The sequence below is a fragment of the Stegostoma tigrinum genome, chromosome 9 (genome assembly GCF_030684315.1).
Source record: "Stegostoma tigrinum isolate sSteTig4 chromosome 9, sSteTig4.hap1, whole genome shotgun sequence".
NCBI classification, from domain to species: Eukaryota; Metazoa; Chordata; class Chondrichthyes; order Orectolobiformes; family Stegostomatidae; genus Stegostoma; species Stegostoma tigrinum.
In genome coordinates this window covers 39658876-39673744 of record NC_081362.1, presented here as the reverse complement: position 1 = coordinate 39673744, position 14869 = coordinate 39658876, and the positions used below count along the sequence as shown (strand labels likewise).

The following is a 14869-nucleotide window of genomic DNA, read 5'->3' as shown; positions in this document are numbered from 1 at the left end:
GCCAGAAAGCCAATTTTAAAAGGTGGGGAGGTGGGAGAAGAAACGTCTCACTGGTATAAGGGGAACAAAAATCTCGGATGACATGACAAAGGTTCCGCCAAAGACAAGTAATCAAAACAGACCACTGTATAGCCCCAGTCAGTACTTACCCAAAGAGGGACCAAACAAGCGACTTCTATGAGTGTTGTTGCTCTGGGAGACTGGAGGCGCTGAGCTGAAAGGATCCCGCCCACTCGCTGCACTTCTGGTTTTAAAGCGAACGGTGTTAATAGTCCTGCAGCCTATAACGATGGATCTCGAGCACTTTAAGCTATAAACCGCCGCCAGTAACTAGGGTTCTGCTGTATAGTTGAGACGTGGTATGCGCTCTTCAGTTAGTGCTGGGGAATTATTCGGAACCATATCAGAAACTCTTCCCGCTGGCCTGTATTCTCCTGTTATTTGAACCTTTCACAACACTTACGTTTTAAGGACTTGCCATCCTTATTACAAATGTTTAAAAACGAGAGTATGTTTTCAGTACTCGCTACAATCAAAACACGCCTGTCCCCTAACTTCGAAATGATGTTATTCGAATCTTAGTTTAATTAACAGTCCCATTATCGGATGGGGTGAACCGGTCTACCGACGACGGCGAGGGAAGCTTTCTCCTTTGTACGCGCTTACTGCGGGTATTTCCATTGTAAGGTGTACAAAACGTGAAGTAAGTATTATTGTATATATTATGTATATACTATATATAATATATACAAAACGTGAAGTAAGTATTATTGTATATATTATGTATATACGATATATATATAATATATACAGGGACTGTATATTCTAGTCCCTCTTTTAGTTTAACCATGACAAATTTAAAGTCGGTAAATTACTTCTGATACAGAATCCAGGAGACGATAATATTGCACAAGGTTACGTGCGCTTGTTTCAATTTGGGAAGGCTACTCATAAATACAGGTTGGGCGACCACTCTGCAGAATGCTCTCGGTCAGTGCAAGCACGACCCCTCCTCCCCACCCACCAGCTTCAGCCACTTGAAACTTTAATTTTCAATCTTGCTCTCGCAGCAGTCTGCCCCCAGCTTTCTGCAGTTTTCCAATAAAGCTCAGTTCAAGTCCCAGAAAGAACACCTCAAAACTGTCGTATTAGCGTAGAAGGTAGTAATTTGGCCTATAGATGGTATGCTATCTCTCTGCAGGTCATACCAGGCAGTATAATTGCCCCACTCTACCTCAATGGCCCTATAAGTTTTGTTTGTCAAGCATCCATCCAGTTTCCTTTTGAAAGTTGCAGGAACAGCAACTCATATTCCGCTTGGGAACCCTGCAGCCCAATGGTATCAATGTGGACTTCACCAGCTTCAAAATCTCCCCTTCCCCCAACACATCCCAAAACCAGCCCAGTTCGTCCCCTCCCCCCACTGCACCACACAACCAGCCCAGCTCTTCCCCTCCACCCACTGCATCCCAAAACCAGACAGCCTGTCTCTGTCTCCCTAACCTGTTCTTCCTCTCACCCATCCCTTCCTCCCACCCCAAGCCGCACCTCCATCTCCTACCTACTAACCTCATCCCACCTCCTTGACCTGCCCGTCTTCCCTGGACTGACCTATCCCCTCCCCACCTATACTCTCCACCTATCTTCTTTTCTCTTCATCTTCGGTCCGCCTCCCCCTCTCTCCCTATTTATTCCAGAACCCTCACCCCATCCCCCTCTCTGAAGAAGGGTCTAGACAGGTTCTCCCAAGCACTTCTGCCTAGTGTCCCTTGTCTGAACCCAGGGCTGGAGAGCGAGAATCTTAGTCAGATAGGCCAGTGGGCTGAGAAGTGTTAAATGGATTTTAGATAAATATGAGGTGCTGCATTTTTGGAAAGGCTAATCCGGGCAGGACTTATACACTTAATGGTAAGGTCCTGGGGAGTGTTGCTGAACAAAGAGGCCTTGGAGTACAGGTTCATAGTTCCTTGAAAGTGGGGTTGCAGGTAGATACAATAGTGAAGAAGGTGTTTGATTATAGTTGCTTTTTTCGTCAGTGCATTGAGTATAGGAGTTGGGAGATCATGTAACAGCTGTACAGGGCATTAGTTGATGAAGGGTCTAGGCCCGAAACGTCAGCTTTTGTGCTCCTGAGATGCTGCTTGGCCTGCTGTGTTCATCCAGCCTCACATTTTATTATCTTGGAATCTCCAGCATCTGCAGTTCCCATTATCTCAGGGCATTAGTTTCAACATTTTTTGGAGCATTGTGTGCAATTCTGGTCTCCCTTCTATTGGAAGGATGCTGTAAAATTTGAAAGGGTTCAGAAAAATACATATGAGAATGTTGCCAGGGTTAGGAGGGTTTGAGCTATAGGGAGAGACTGAATAGGCTGGGGCTATTTTCCTTGGAGCATCAGAGGCTGAGGGGTGACCTATATAGAGGTTTAAAAAAATCACAAGGGGCATAAGTAGGGTAAATAAGCAAGATTTTTACCCCCTTGCTGGGGGAGTCCAAAATTAGAGGGCATAGGTTTAATGTGATAGGGGAAAGATTTAAAAGGGATCTAAGGGGCAATGTTTTCATGCAGAGGGTTGTGCATGTATGGAATGAACTACCATACGAAGTGGTGGAAGCTGGTACAATTACAACACTTAAAAGGCATCTGGATTGGAATGTAAATAGGAAGGGTTTAGAGGGTTATGGGTCAAATGCTGACAAATCGGAGTAGATTTATAAGATACCTGGTTGACATGGATGATTTGGACTGAAGGATCTGTCTTGTGCTGTACATTTCTATGACTGAGTCCTTGTGGGGAAAGCCCAGCCTGGAGCAACTGCAGGCCCATAGCTAAAGAAGGTCTGTGATTTGGAACTTTTAACTTTATTTACTATATACTGACAAGAAATGTAATGTTGAACTTTTAACTAAGATTTTGTACCTTGTACCTAAGATGGCACCGTGAATGGCGAGATTGTCTTCTTGGACCTGAGTGCACATGACAACCTAATTCTAACTGTACCATCTGCTAATGGATACAGCTGAACTTTAACTACTGTATCCAAATCTGTCATTAACTTATACACATTTATTACACACCCTTCATCCTCCTTAACTCCAGGAAGAAAACGCTAACTTCTCCAAACTAAACCTGGATCATAATCCCTCAATTTTGGAATCATTCGGCTAAATCTCCTCTGCCCTCTCTCAAGGACCCTTGCATCTTTCAGAAAAAAAGACCAGAACTCAATTTCTGGCTTAATCAGAGCCTTATAAAAGTTCAACATAACACCAGAAAGTGCATTTGGAGCCATGACCATTGTTTACACATTTGCAAAGGTGGCTGAGACATTTCCAAGTCATGATGACAGGTTTTGCAATCGTAGCTTACAAAAGAAAAAAAAGACTTGATTTTTCCCATTTAGAGGTGAAGATGCTATTTTTGAGATCATTACATCAAGCAAAATGACTAAGACTCTTGCAAAAAGTTCACCAATAAATGTTGTGAATGGGTTTTAGTATGCTGGAGTAACCTTATGATGATCTCACAGAGCTGCCCAACAATGGGGATAAATAGCAACTTTTGGGCAGAGTTAACGAGAAAAAGAGGGAAATGTGCAAAGGAGCATGTGGAGTAGACACACTAGCATTTAAGCAGAAGAATCCATGAAATTTTCTTGCAATGATGTACCCGTTAGAGCCTGATAAATCTCTGATTAGCAGGTATTGTTGTATTTAGTATTAATGCCTTAAACTGTTAATAAAGAAGCCAAATTCTGAAGACAGTTCTTGATCTTGCTTTCTCCTCAATCTTGAACCCAAACTTACAGATGTGGGCTTAAAACCACCCCACGAAAGAATAACTGATTTCATGCCCAATTAAAATATAATGAACAAAATAATTGTCTAATGATACACATATTAAAAGGCAAATGAGACAACTGACCAATATTGCATGTAATTTAGGCAATTAGAAAGGAAATGTGTGTTTGATAACACTGGAAGTTGAATGGGAATTCAAAACAAAACACCAATAATTGAAGGTTATCACTCCAGTCAGAAGCACTTGACAATGACAGAAGGCTGTCAGAACTGTCATTGGGTCATAAAGTTACACGGAACAGAAACATACCCTTCAGTCCAACTCGTTTACACCAACCAGATATCCTAAACTGATCTAGTCCTATTTGCCAGCATTTGGCCCATATCCCTCTAAACCCAGATGCCTTTTAAATGTTGTAATTGTACCCACCTCCACTACCTCCTCTGGCAGCTGGTTTCATACACTCATCACCCTCTGCATGAAAAATGTTGCCCCTCAGATCCCATTTAAATCTTTCATCACTCTCACCTTAAAGCTATGCCCTCTGGCTTTGGACTCCCCAACCCTGGGTAAAAACCTTGGCTATTCACGCGCCTCTTCATTTTATGAACATCGATAAAGTCACCACTCAGCATCTGATGTTCCAGGGGAAAATAAACTTAGATTATTCAGCCTCTCCCTTTAGCTCAAATCCTCCAATTCTGGCAACATCCTTGTGAATCTTTTCTGAACCCTTTCAAGTTTAACAACATCTCTTACTATAGCAGGGAGACCAGAATTGAACACAGTATTCTAAAAGTGGCCTCACCAATATCCTGCAGCCACAGATGATGTTCTAACTCCTGCACTCAGTGTAATGATCAATGAAGGCAAGTGTGCTAAACGCCTTCTTCAAAACTCTGTCTACCCGCAACTCCACTTTCAAGGAACTATGTGCCTGCACCATGAGGTCAGAGATACCTAGATCGATATCACTTTCAGAGACTAGAGTTACTGAAGTTGAGGCAGCTAACAGTAAGCATAACTCACCAAATTCAACTCCTGTGAACACTCTCCATTGCTTAAATGCCAGGAAATCAGATGTGGAGCAACATCAACATTCTCAGAGTTGTACGTTGGACAAGGAATGTTTACACTGTGGCGGTGCTGACCCATACCAGGCAGTATCCTACTACTGGAGAACAGTGTAACACTTATGGGAAACTGAACCGCTTTTATCATCAGCAAAAATGACTACCTAGATTAATACTAATAGAAGGGTGTCACATATGCATGCCATATCAAAGCAGTAAGAGAATATAGCCAATGTAGAGCCAGATGACCCTGAATATACCCTGTGCTCACTTTCAGATGCAGTAACCAGCCACATGTAACAATCGTCATTGGCCATTAGGAAGTAAACACTCCGTAGAGACAAGAGAATCTGTCAATGTCAAAGGACACAAATGTCCAACAAATTTCAGAAATGCCGTATTCTCTGCAAATCAGGGCATGTGAAAATTTTCTCTTGCAACAGTGACAAACCACCGAATGTTTCCAGGACTTTTAAAACATGAGTCTCATTGAAAGCCAATACAACATATGCTGTATCCTATGTCACATGTTTTATTGGGAGAAATGACTTACTCATCAGTTTCCACACAGCAACAGATCTGCCAGCACAACATACGTGATTCTTATATGTGGCAACCACATTCTTGAATTCTACACTGAGTGAGTGTTTCACTGAGAGCAAACTGCATGGTGTTATATACAAATTCTGTACTCATGGCCAAATGCCATTTCAAGTCAGAAAGACAAAATAAAGTTTCTGAAGAGTCATACTGGACTTGAAACATTAACTCTTGTTTCTCTGTCCACATATACTGCCAGATGTGCTGAGTTTATCCACCCTTCCTTTGTTTCAGATCTTCAGCATCCTCAGTTCTTTGTTTTATTAAAATTATCAACTGTTTCATAAAAACAAAACTGTTTCCAGGCAGGTTGGACAGAGTTCAATGAAAGATTGCACGCTGCTCTTGGTCTAAATCAATGATTTTGATATAATTGTGGGGGGCATGATCAAGAAGTTTCCAGACGATACAAAAATTCCTGCCATCCATTTAAAGGAACAAATTCACAGAATGAATAAAACCAAGGTTTGCATTCATAGATATAATACAGTATTATAGGATGAATCATCAAATAGGTCCATACAGATACTAGCTTTTGGCCCCTGCTTGTTGATTTCTTCCAACACCTCAGCACCTCAAATGTCTATTATGGAAGAAACTGCTGCAGCTGACAGCCTTGTTCCTCCTAGATTCATGACATATCAAAGTGGGGGTTGGGATCTAAGGTGGGGTCATGATCTCTGAGGCAGCAACGGCCATAATGGAGCTCTCACCAAGTTCCAACAGTCATGCTCCCTCTCTAAAAGATCAATACTTTCAGTTTGCACAGAGCTGTTGTGACAGTTTTCATACCTTAAAATGAGATCACATTGGGCAAATGTTTGGGAAGCACTCATAGAAATGCATAACACAGGAGACTACCATTCAGCTCATCAGGCTGTGCAAGCTCTTTATATCAAAAATCATTGATTTAGACCAAGAGCAGCATGCAATCTTTCATTGAACTCTGTCCAACCTGCCTGGAAACAGCTATGCCTAGCCCCGCATCCCTGCCTTTTGCCTAGCATTTACTGTTTTTTTTATAAAACATCCCAGGATCATGAATGGATTCAATATTTGAAATATGCCATTTTGTCTGCTTGTCATTTATTCTCACCATTCTCATTTAGATCTGCATCCCATCTATTCCACTGACTGTAGGGAGAATAAGCAAACTGTATTGTGGCACAGAGAGGCATTCAAGTGGGAGGAGTAAAGAGAAATATTTCAAAGATAGCGAACTGCATAGTTAGGGGAATAGATCCGTTCTTTGTACCAAAGACAGAGTCCCCAAGACTGTGTTCCTTACTTAGTATCAGAGATATGAAGACTTGTCAACAGCAGGATGGGAAAAGAAAATAAGGGGAAGGTCAGTAGATAAGCACTGGTAGATATTTAAGCAAATATTTTCTAACACTCAACAAAAAAAGTGTATTCTAGTCATTCTAGCCAAAAAGGACATGATGAAAACAATGAACGATTTATGGTTAACAGGAGGTCAAAGAGCATATCCAATCAAGATCTAACGCATACAAAGTGGTGAAAATTAGAGGTAATCAGAGGAATGATTTTAGGAACCAGCAGCAGGTGAATAAAGAGCTATTAAAGGGAGAAAATTGATTATGACAGTTAATTGACAAGAAATACAAAAAACAAGCAGCAGGAGCTTCTTTAAGTATATAGAAAGAGAGTAGCTAAAGTAAGTGTGGTACTCTTGTGGGATGCGACTAGGTAGTTGATAATAGGGAACAAGGAAATGGCTGATAATTTAAAACCTGTATTTTGGATTGGTCTTCATGGTGGAGGCCACTATAAAAGTCCCAAAGATATCAGAGAAGAAAGGGTAACAATGGGAGGAAAGGTCTTGTGACAGGATCGATCAGAACATCTTATTACAGGCCCTATCACAAAGGAGAACTTATCGGTAACTAACAGGCCTGAAGCCAGATGGATCACCAGGATGCAATGGCTGGCTGACATCTAAGGATTTTAAAGGAAAAAGCTGCAGGGATAGTGGAAGAATTTTTTAAAATATGCATGAACTCACTGGCTTCCTGTAGGGTTCCAGTAAATTGGAAAACTGTTAATATGACACCCCTGCTCAATACGATGAGATGAGGCAAGATTTAGGGAGCATAGGATAGGGAAGGAAACTGCAGGGGATGGGCACAGTAGAAATGTGGAGCTTATTCAAGGAAAAGCTCCTGTGTGTCGTAGATAAATATGTACCTGTCAGGCAGGGAGGAAGTTGTAGAGTGCGGGAGCCGTGGTTTACGAAGGAGGTGGAATCTCTGGTCAAGAGGAAGAAGAAAGCTTATGTTAGGATGAGATGTGAAGGCTCGGTTAGGGCACTTGAGGGCTACGAGGTAGCCAGGAAAGACCTAAAGAGAGTGCTCAGAAGAACCAGGAGGACACATGAGAATTTGTTGGCGGATAGGATCAGGGTAAACCCTACGGCTTTCTATAGGTATTTAAGGAATAAAAGAATGATGAAAGTAAGATTAGGCCCAATCAAGGATAGTAGTGGTAAGTTGTGTGTGGAGTCAGATGAGATAGGGGAAGCGCTAAATGAACATTTTTCAACAGTACTCACTCTACAAAACGACAATGTTGTCGAGGAGAATACTGAGATACAGGCGACTAGACTAGGTGGGATTGAGGTTCACAAGGAAGAGGTATTAGAAATCCTACAGAGGGTGAAGATAGATAAGTCCCATGGGCCGGATGGGATTTATCCTCGGATCCTCTGGGAAGCCAGGGAGGAGATTGCCAAGCGTTTGGCATTGATCTTTAACTCGTCATTGTCTACAGGAATGGTGCCAGATGACTGGAGGATAGCAAACGTGGTTCCCCTGTTCAAGAAGGGGAGTAGAGACAACCCTGGTAATTATAGACCAGTGAGCCTTACCTCAGTTGTTGGTAAAGTGTTGGAAAAGGTTACAAGGGATAGGATTTGTAATCATCTAGAAAAGAATAAATTGATTAGGGATAGTCAGCACAGTTTTGTGAAGGGAAGGTCGTGCCTCACAAACCTTATTGAGTTCTTTGAGAAGGTGACCAAACAGGTAGATGAGAGTGAACCGGTTGATGTGGTGTCTATGGATTTCAGCAAGGTGTTCGATAAGGTTCCCCACAATAGGCTATTGTACAAAATGTGGAGGAATGGAATTGTGGGAAATATAGCAGTTTGGATCGGAAATTGGCTTGCTGAAAGCACACGGAGGGTGTTAGTTGATGGGAAATGTTCATCCTGGAGACCAGTTACTAGTGGTGTACTGCAAGGGTCAGTGTTGGGTCCACTGCTGTTTGTCATTTTTATAAATGACCTGGATGAGGGCATAGAAGGATGGGTTAGTAAATTTGCAGACGACACTAAGGTCGGTGGAGTTGTGGATAGTGACGAAGGATGCTGTAGGTTGCAGAGAGACATAGATAAGCTGCAGAGCTGGGCTGAGAGGTGGCAAATGGAGTTTAATGCAGACAAGTGTGAGGTGATGCACTTTGGTAGGAGTAACCGGAAGGCAAAGTACAGGGCTAATGGTAAGATTCTTAGCAGTGTAGATGAGCAGAGAGATCTCGGTGTCCATGTACACAGATCCTTGAAAGTTGCCACCCAGGTTGACAGGGCTGTTAAGAAGGCATACAGTGTTTTAGCTTTTATTAATAGAGGGATCGAGTTCCGGAACCAAGAGGTTATGGTGAAGCTGTACAAAACTCTGGTGCAGCCGCACTTGGAGTATTGTGTACAGTTCTGGTCACCACATTATAAGAAGGATGTGGAAGCTTTGGAAAGGGTGCAGAGGAGATTTACTAGGATGTTGCCTGGTATGGAGGGAAGGTCTTATGAGGAAAGGCTGAGGGACTTGAGGCTGTTTTCATTAGAGAGAAGGTTAAGAGGTGACTTAATTGAAACATATAAAATAATCTGAGGGTTAGATAGGGTGGATAGGGAGAGCCTTTTTCCTAGGATGGTGATGGCGAGCACGAGGGGGCATAGCTTTAAACTGAAGGGTGAAAGATATAGGACAGATGTCAGAGGTAGTTTCTTTACTCAGAGAGTAGTAAGGGAATGGAACGCTTTGCCTGCAACGGCAGTAGATTCGCCAACTTTAGGTACATTTAAGTCATCATTGGACAAGCATATGGACGTACATGGAATAGTGTAGGTTAGATGGGGTGAGATCGGTATGACAGGTCGGCATGACATCGAGGGCCGAAGGGCCTGTACTGTGCTAATCTATAAAACAGGCAGAAAGCAGGAAAATATAAGCCAATTGGCCTAATAGCCATTATTGGAAAATGCTATGGTTCATTATTAAGGAAGAAATGGCAAGATATTTCAAAAAGCTGAACACAATCAATGTCAGCAAAGTTTTGTGACAACTAGTAATGGTTGGCAAATTTGCTGGGGTTCTTTGAGAATGTACCAAGCAGAGTTGAAGACAGAACTTGTCCATGTAGTGTATTTGGATCTCCAGAAGGCATTTAGTAAGGTGGCACATAAAAGATTATCGTACAAATTAGCAGCTCATGGTATTGGTGGTATTATACTAACATTCATTGAGGATTGGTTAGCCTACAGAAGATGGAGCATCAAGATTAATGCATCTTTTTCAGATCGGAAAGACATAACTAGCAGAGTGTCCAGCCCTAAGATCTCAATTATTTACTAGCTTTATTATGAACTTGGAGAAGGGGACAGAATATAATGCTTATAAAGTTGCTGATAATGCGAGAATAGGCGGGACAGCATGTCATGATGAGAACAGAAGCACTGATTAGCCAATATCTGCTCTGAGTTTCTATAAGGAATCTGCAAGATGACACATTGTGAGTGGGCAAAAACTTTGGAGATGGAATTTAATGTAGAATAGTGCACTTTGGTAGGAAGAATCAAAGGGCAGACTGTTACTTAAATGGAGAACAACTTCACAACAAACTGCAGCACAGAAGGTTTTGGGTCCCATTTTTAAGAAAGGATATGCTAACATTGGAGGCTGTTCAAAAGAGATTGACCAGGCTGATTCCTGGGATGAAGGGGTGACTTATCAAGAAAGGCTACTATGTTCAATTCAATTCTTCCTCCTGTGGGAATGTTTTTTTAAATTTGGAAGGGTTCAGATAAGATTTACAAGGATTTTGCCAGGGTTGAAGAGCTTGAACTATAGGAAGAGGCTGAATAAGTTGGAGCTTTTTTCCCTGGAACACCGGAGGCTGAGGAGTGACTTTATAGAAGTTAATAAAATCATGAAATAGATAGGGTGAATAGACAAGGTTTCCCCCCCCACCCAGGGTAGGGGAGTAACTAGTCAGCATAGGTTTAAGGTGAGGGTGGAAAGATTTAAAAGGGACTGGACAGGCAACCTTTTCACGCAGTGGATGCTGCGTATATGGAATGAACTGCCCAAAATGGTGGAGGCTGGTACAATGATAACATTTAAAAAACTTTTGGATGGGTACACGAATTGAAAGAATTTAAGAGGGATATGGGCCAAATGTTGGCAAATGAGACGAGATTGATTACAGATATCTGGTCAGCATGGATGAGTTGGACCAAAGGCCTAGCGCGTTTTGAGAAGGTTTGCAGCTCAGGTTGAGTTTCTGGATGTGAATTTGCTCGTTGAGCTGCAAGTTTATTTTTCAGACATTTTGTCACTTTTTTTTATTTGAAAAAATATACTTTATTCATAGAATGTACAAAATAATAAAACATTTATACACCTGCCCAGTCATGCAAGCCGCTCCGGGTTACCCAGGGGGTACAGACACCAACTAAAGGAAAAAAACAAAACAAAGAAGAAAAAAAACAAAAACAAAGAACTAAAAATACCCCGGCAGTCGACTCCCCGCACAGTCCCCGTTGGCCCCCTGACCAGTTGGGGAAGGCGCCAGCTGGGCCCAGTTACCAGATAGGGCCCTTTTTTCTATTCTGGACGAGGGGTTTCATACGGTGGTCTTTCTCCACTGCACCTTGGTGGCTGCTGACCCAAGCTTTAGCGCGTCCCTCAGCACGTAGTCCTGGACCTTGGAGTGCGCCAGTCTGCAACACTCGGTCGGGGTCAGTTCTTTCAGCTAGCAGACCAGCAAGTTGCGGGCAGACCAAAGAGCGTCTTTCACCGCATTGATGGTCCTCCAGGTGCAGTTGACGTTGGTCTCGGTGTGCATCCCAGGAAACAGCCCGTAGAGCACGGAGTCCCGTGTCACGGAGCTGCTCGGGACGAACCTCGACAAATACCACTGCATCCCCCTCCAGACCTCCTGCGCATAGGCACACTCCAGAAGGAGGTGATCAACAGTCTCGCTCCCCCCCCCCCCCACAGCCGCCTCGAGGGCAGCATGTGGTGGCGCAGAGATTCCGGGCGTGCATAAATGATCTCACTGGCAGACCCCCTCTCACCGCCAGCCAAGCAATGTCCTTGTGCTTGTTTGAAAGTTCTGGCGATGCGGCATTCTGCCAAATGACTTTGGCAGTCTGCGTGGGGAACCACACGACGGGATCCACCCTGTCCTTTTCCCGAAGGCTCTCGAGGATACTACGTGCTGACCACTGCCTGACGGCCCTGTAGTCAAAGGTGTTTCCTTTCAAAAACTTCTCCACGAAGGACAGGTGGTACGGGACGGTCCAACTACTTGGAGTGTGCCGCAGCAACGAGGCCAGGCCCATCCTTTGCAACACCGGGGATAGGTAGAACCTCAGTAAGTAGTGACACTTGGTGTTTGCATACTGAGGATCTATGCACAGCTTGATGCAGCCGCACACAAACGTGGCCGTCATGGCGAGGGTGGCGTTCGGTACATCCTTTCCCGTTCCCCAGGTCTTTGTAAATAGTGTCCTTGTGGACTCGGTCCATCCTCGACACCCAAATGAAGTGAAAGATGGCCCAGGTGACCGCAGTGGCGCAGGTCCGGGGAATAGGCCAGGCCTGCGCCACATACAACAGTACCGAAAGCCCCTCGCACCTGACAACCAGGTTTTTACCCGCGATGGAGCGTCCACCTGCCCAGCTTCTTCAGTTTGGTGACACGCTCCTCCCAAGTCTTAGTGCACGCCCCAGCTCCACCGAACCAAACACCCAGCACCTTCAGGTAGTCTGTCCTGATGGTGAAGGGGATGAAGGAGCAGTCATCCCAGTTCCCGAAGAACATGGTCACGCTCTTACCCCTATTGACTTTGGCACCCGACGCCAGTTAAAACTGGCTGCAGATGTCCAACAGCCTACTCACTGACTGGTGATCGGTGCAGAAGACGGCGACGTCGTCCATGTACAGGGAGGTCTTGACCTGCAGGCCTCCACTGCCTGGGATAGTCACGCCCTTCAGGCTCACGTCCTTCCTGATGGATGTGGCGAAGGGCTCCATGCAGCACACGAACAAGGCAGGAGAGAGCGGCAGCCCTGCCTGAGTCCAGATCTGATGGGAAAACTGTCTGATTCCCACCCGTTGATTGAGACTGTGCTAATGATCTTGGTGTAGAGCAGCCGGATCCAATTGCGGATGCCCTCCCCAAACCCCAATTTGGAGAGGACGTCCCTCATGTAAGCATGAGAGACCCTGTCGAAGGCCTTCTCCAGTTCCAGGCTGACGAGGCAGGCATCCACCCTCCTGTCCTGCATGTAGGCAATCGTATCCCTGATGAGCGTGAGGCTCTCAGCGATCTTCCTGCCTGGCACAGCACAGGTTTGGTCAGGGTGAATCACCGACTCCAGGACAGACCTGACCCAGTTGGCTATGATCTTGGCCAGGATTTTGTAGTCCACGTTCAATAATGAAATGGGACGCCAATTCTTAACTTCTTCCCTCTCCCCCTTCCTCTTGTAAATGAGGGCAATGATGCCCTTCCTCAGTGACTTGCACATTTCCCCTGCCCGAAGCGCACTATCGTACACTTCCAGGAGGTCTTGGCCGACCAGGTCCCACAGAGCGGAATACAGCTCGACTGGTAAGCTGTCGCTCCCGGGAGTCTTGTTCCTCTCAAAGGACTTGCGGACTCTGGACAGCTTTTCCAGGGATATCGGCCGGTCCAGCCACTCCCGCGTGCCGTCGTCTAAGGCCTCCATGATAGACAACAGGAACGACTCAGAGGCCGTGCTGTCCGTGGGCTTCGCATCGTACAGTCTGGCATAGAAGGATCTGCTGGTCCTCAAAATGTCGGGCCGAGATGACGTCACTGAGCCGTCATCCTCCTTCAGCCGGCTAAGCACAGAGCTCTCTTTGTGCACCTTCTGAAAGAAGAAACGCGAGCACATCTCGTCCTGCTCCATGGAGTGGACCCTGGACCGGAAGATTATCCTGGAGGCCTCAGCAGTGAAGAGTGAGGCTTGCTGGCCCTTCACCTCGCAGAGTCCTCCATGACACTGACCTCCATCGACTGCAGAAGGAGCAGGTTTTGCATCCTTTTCTGGAGTCGCGACAGCTTTCCCCGCCTCTCTCTCGCCTTCCGAACACCCTTGAAGACAAAGAACTTCTTGATGTTCTCCTTCACCGTCTCCCACTAGTCGCCCGGAGACTCAAAGAGGGGTTTCACGGTTCTCCAACCGGTGTAGTCCGTCTTAAGCTCCTCGACGTTCTCTGGGGTCAACAGAGTCGTGTTGAGCTTCCACGTCCCCTTGCCTGCCTGCTGGTTGTCCTGTAAGTGACAGTTGGCCAGTAGGAGGCAGTGGTCAGAAAAGAACACCAGCTCGACGCTGATGGACCTGACTGAGAACGTCCGCGAAACAAACAGGAAGTCTATCCTTTAGCGGATAGAGCCGTCAGGCCGCGACCAGGTGTACCTCCACTGCGCTCCGTCTGCAGGGGCGCTGAAGACGTCGAGCAGCTTGGCGTCCTTCGCTGCGCCCATCAGGAATCAGGACATGACGTTCAGTTTACTCCCCCCATCCGCTGTCCCCATGTCGGATCGTCCATCTGCATCGATGATGCAGTTGAAGTCTCCGCCTAGGATGACCGGCCTGGACGTAGCCAGCAAGGGTGGAAGCAGGACGGCCAACTGCTCACTTCGTACCGCTGGGGCGTACACATTGATCAGCCTCAGCGCAGCGTTCCTGTAGGTGACATCAACCACTAGGAGGCGCCCCCCCACCACCTCCTGAACTTGAGAGATGGTGAAGTTGCGCCCCCGCAGCAGAATAGCCAGGCCCGAGGAGCGACAGTCGTTACCCCCCGGCCAAATTGAAGGCCCACAGGTCCAGGTGCCCGACCATTTCCCGTACCTGCTGAGGTGCGGTATCCTGCACTCCTGCAGAAACAGGAGGTCTGCCTTGACAGTGGTCAGGTAGGCCAACGTGGACACACATCTTGCGGTGGACTTGACGCTGTGCACATTAATGCTCGCAACTCGTACCCCCATTGTGGGCAGTGACCACAGTACCCTCCCCGTGTCCAAGGTCCAACCCCTCCATCTGTCCCTTCATGTCC

At 45.6% G+C, this 14869-nt stretch overlaps 1 protein-coding gene across 1 annotated transcript in view; it reads right to left on the bottom strand.

Annotated features, from left to right (window-relative positions):
* The window catches only part of si:ch211-130h14.4 (uncharacterized), a 110878-nt gene extending 110677 nt beyond the window's left edge, over positions 1-201 (bottom strand). Inside the window, exon 1 of the mRNA XM_048536839.2 lies at positions 150-201. The gene's annotated coding sequence lies outside the window, so the exon portion shown is untranslated. The remainder of the gene's footprint in view (positions 1-149) is intronic.
* Between the last annotated feature and the right edge of the window lie 14668 nt (positions 202-14869).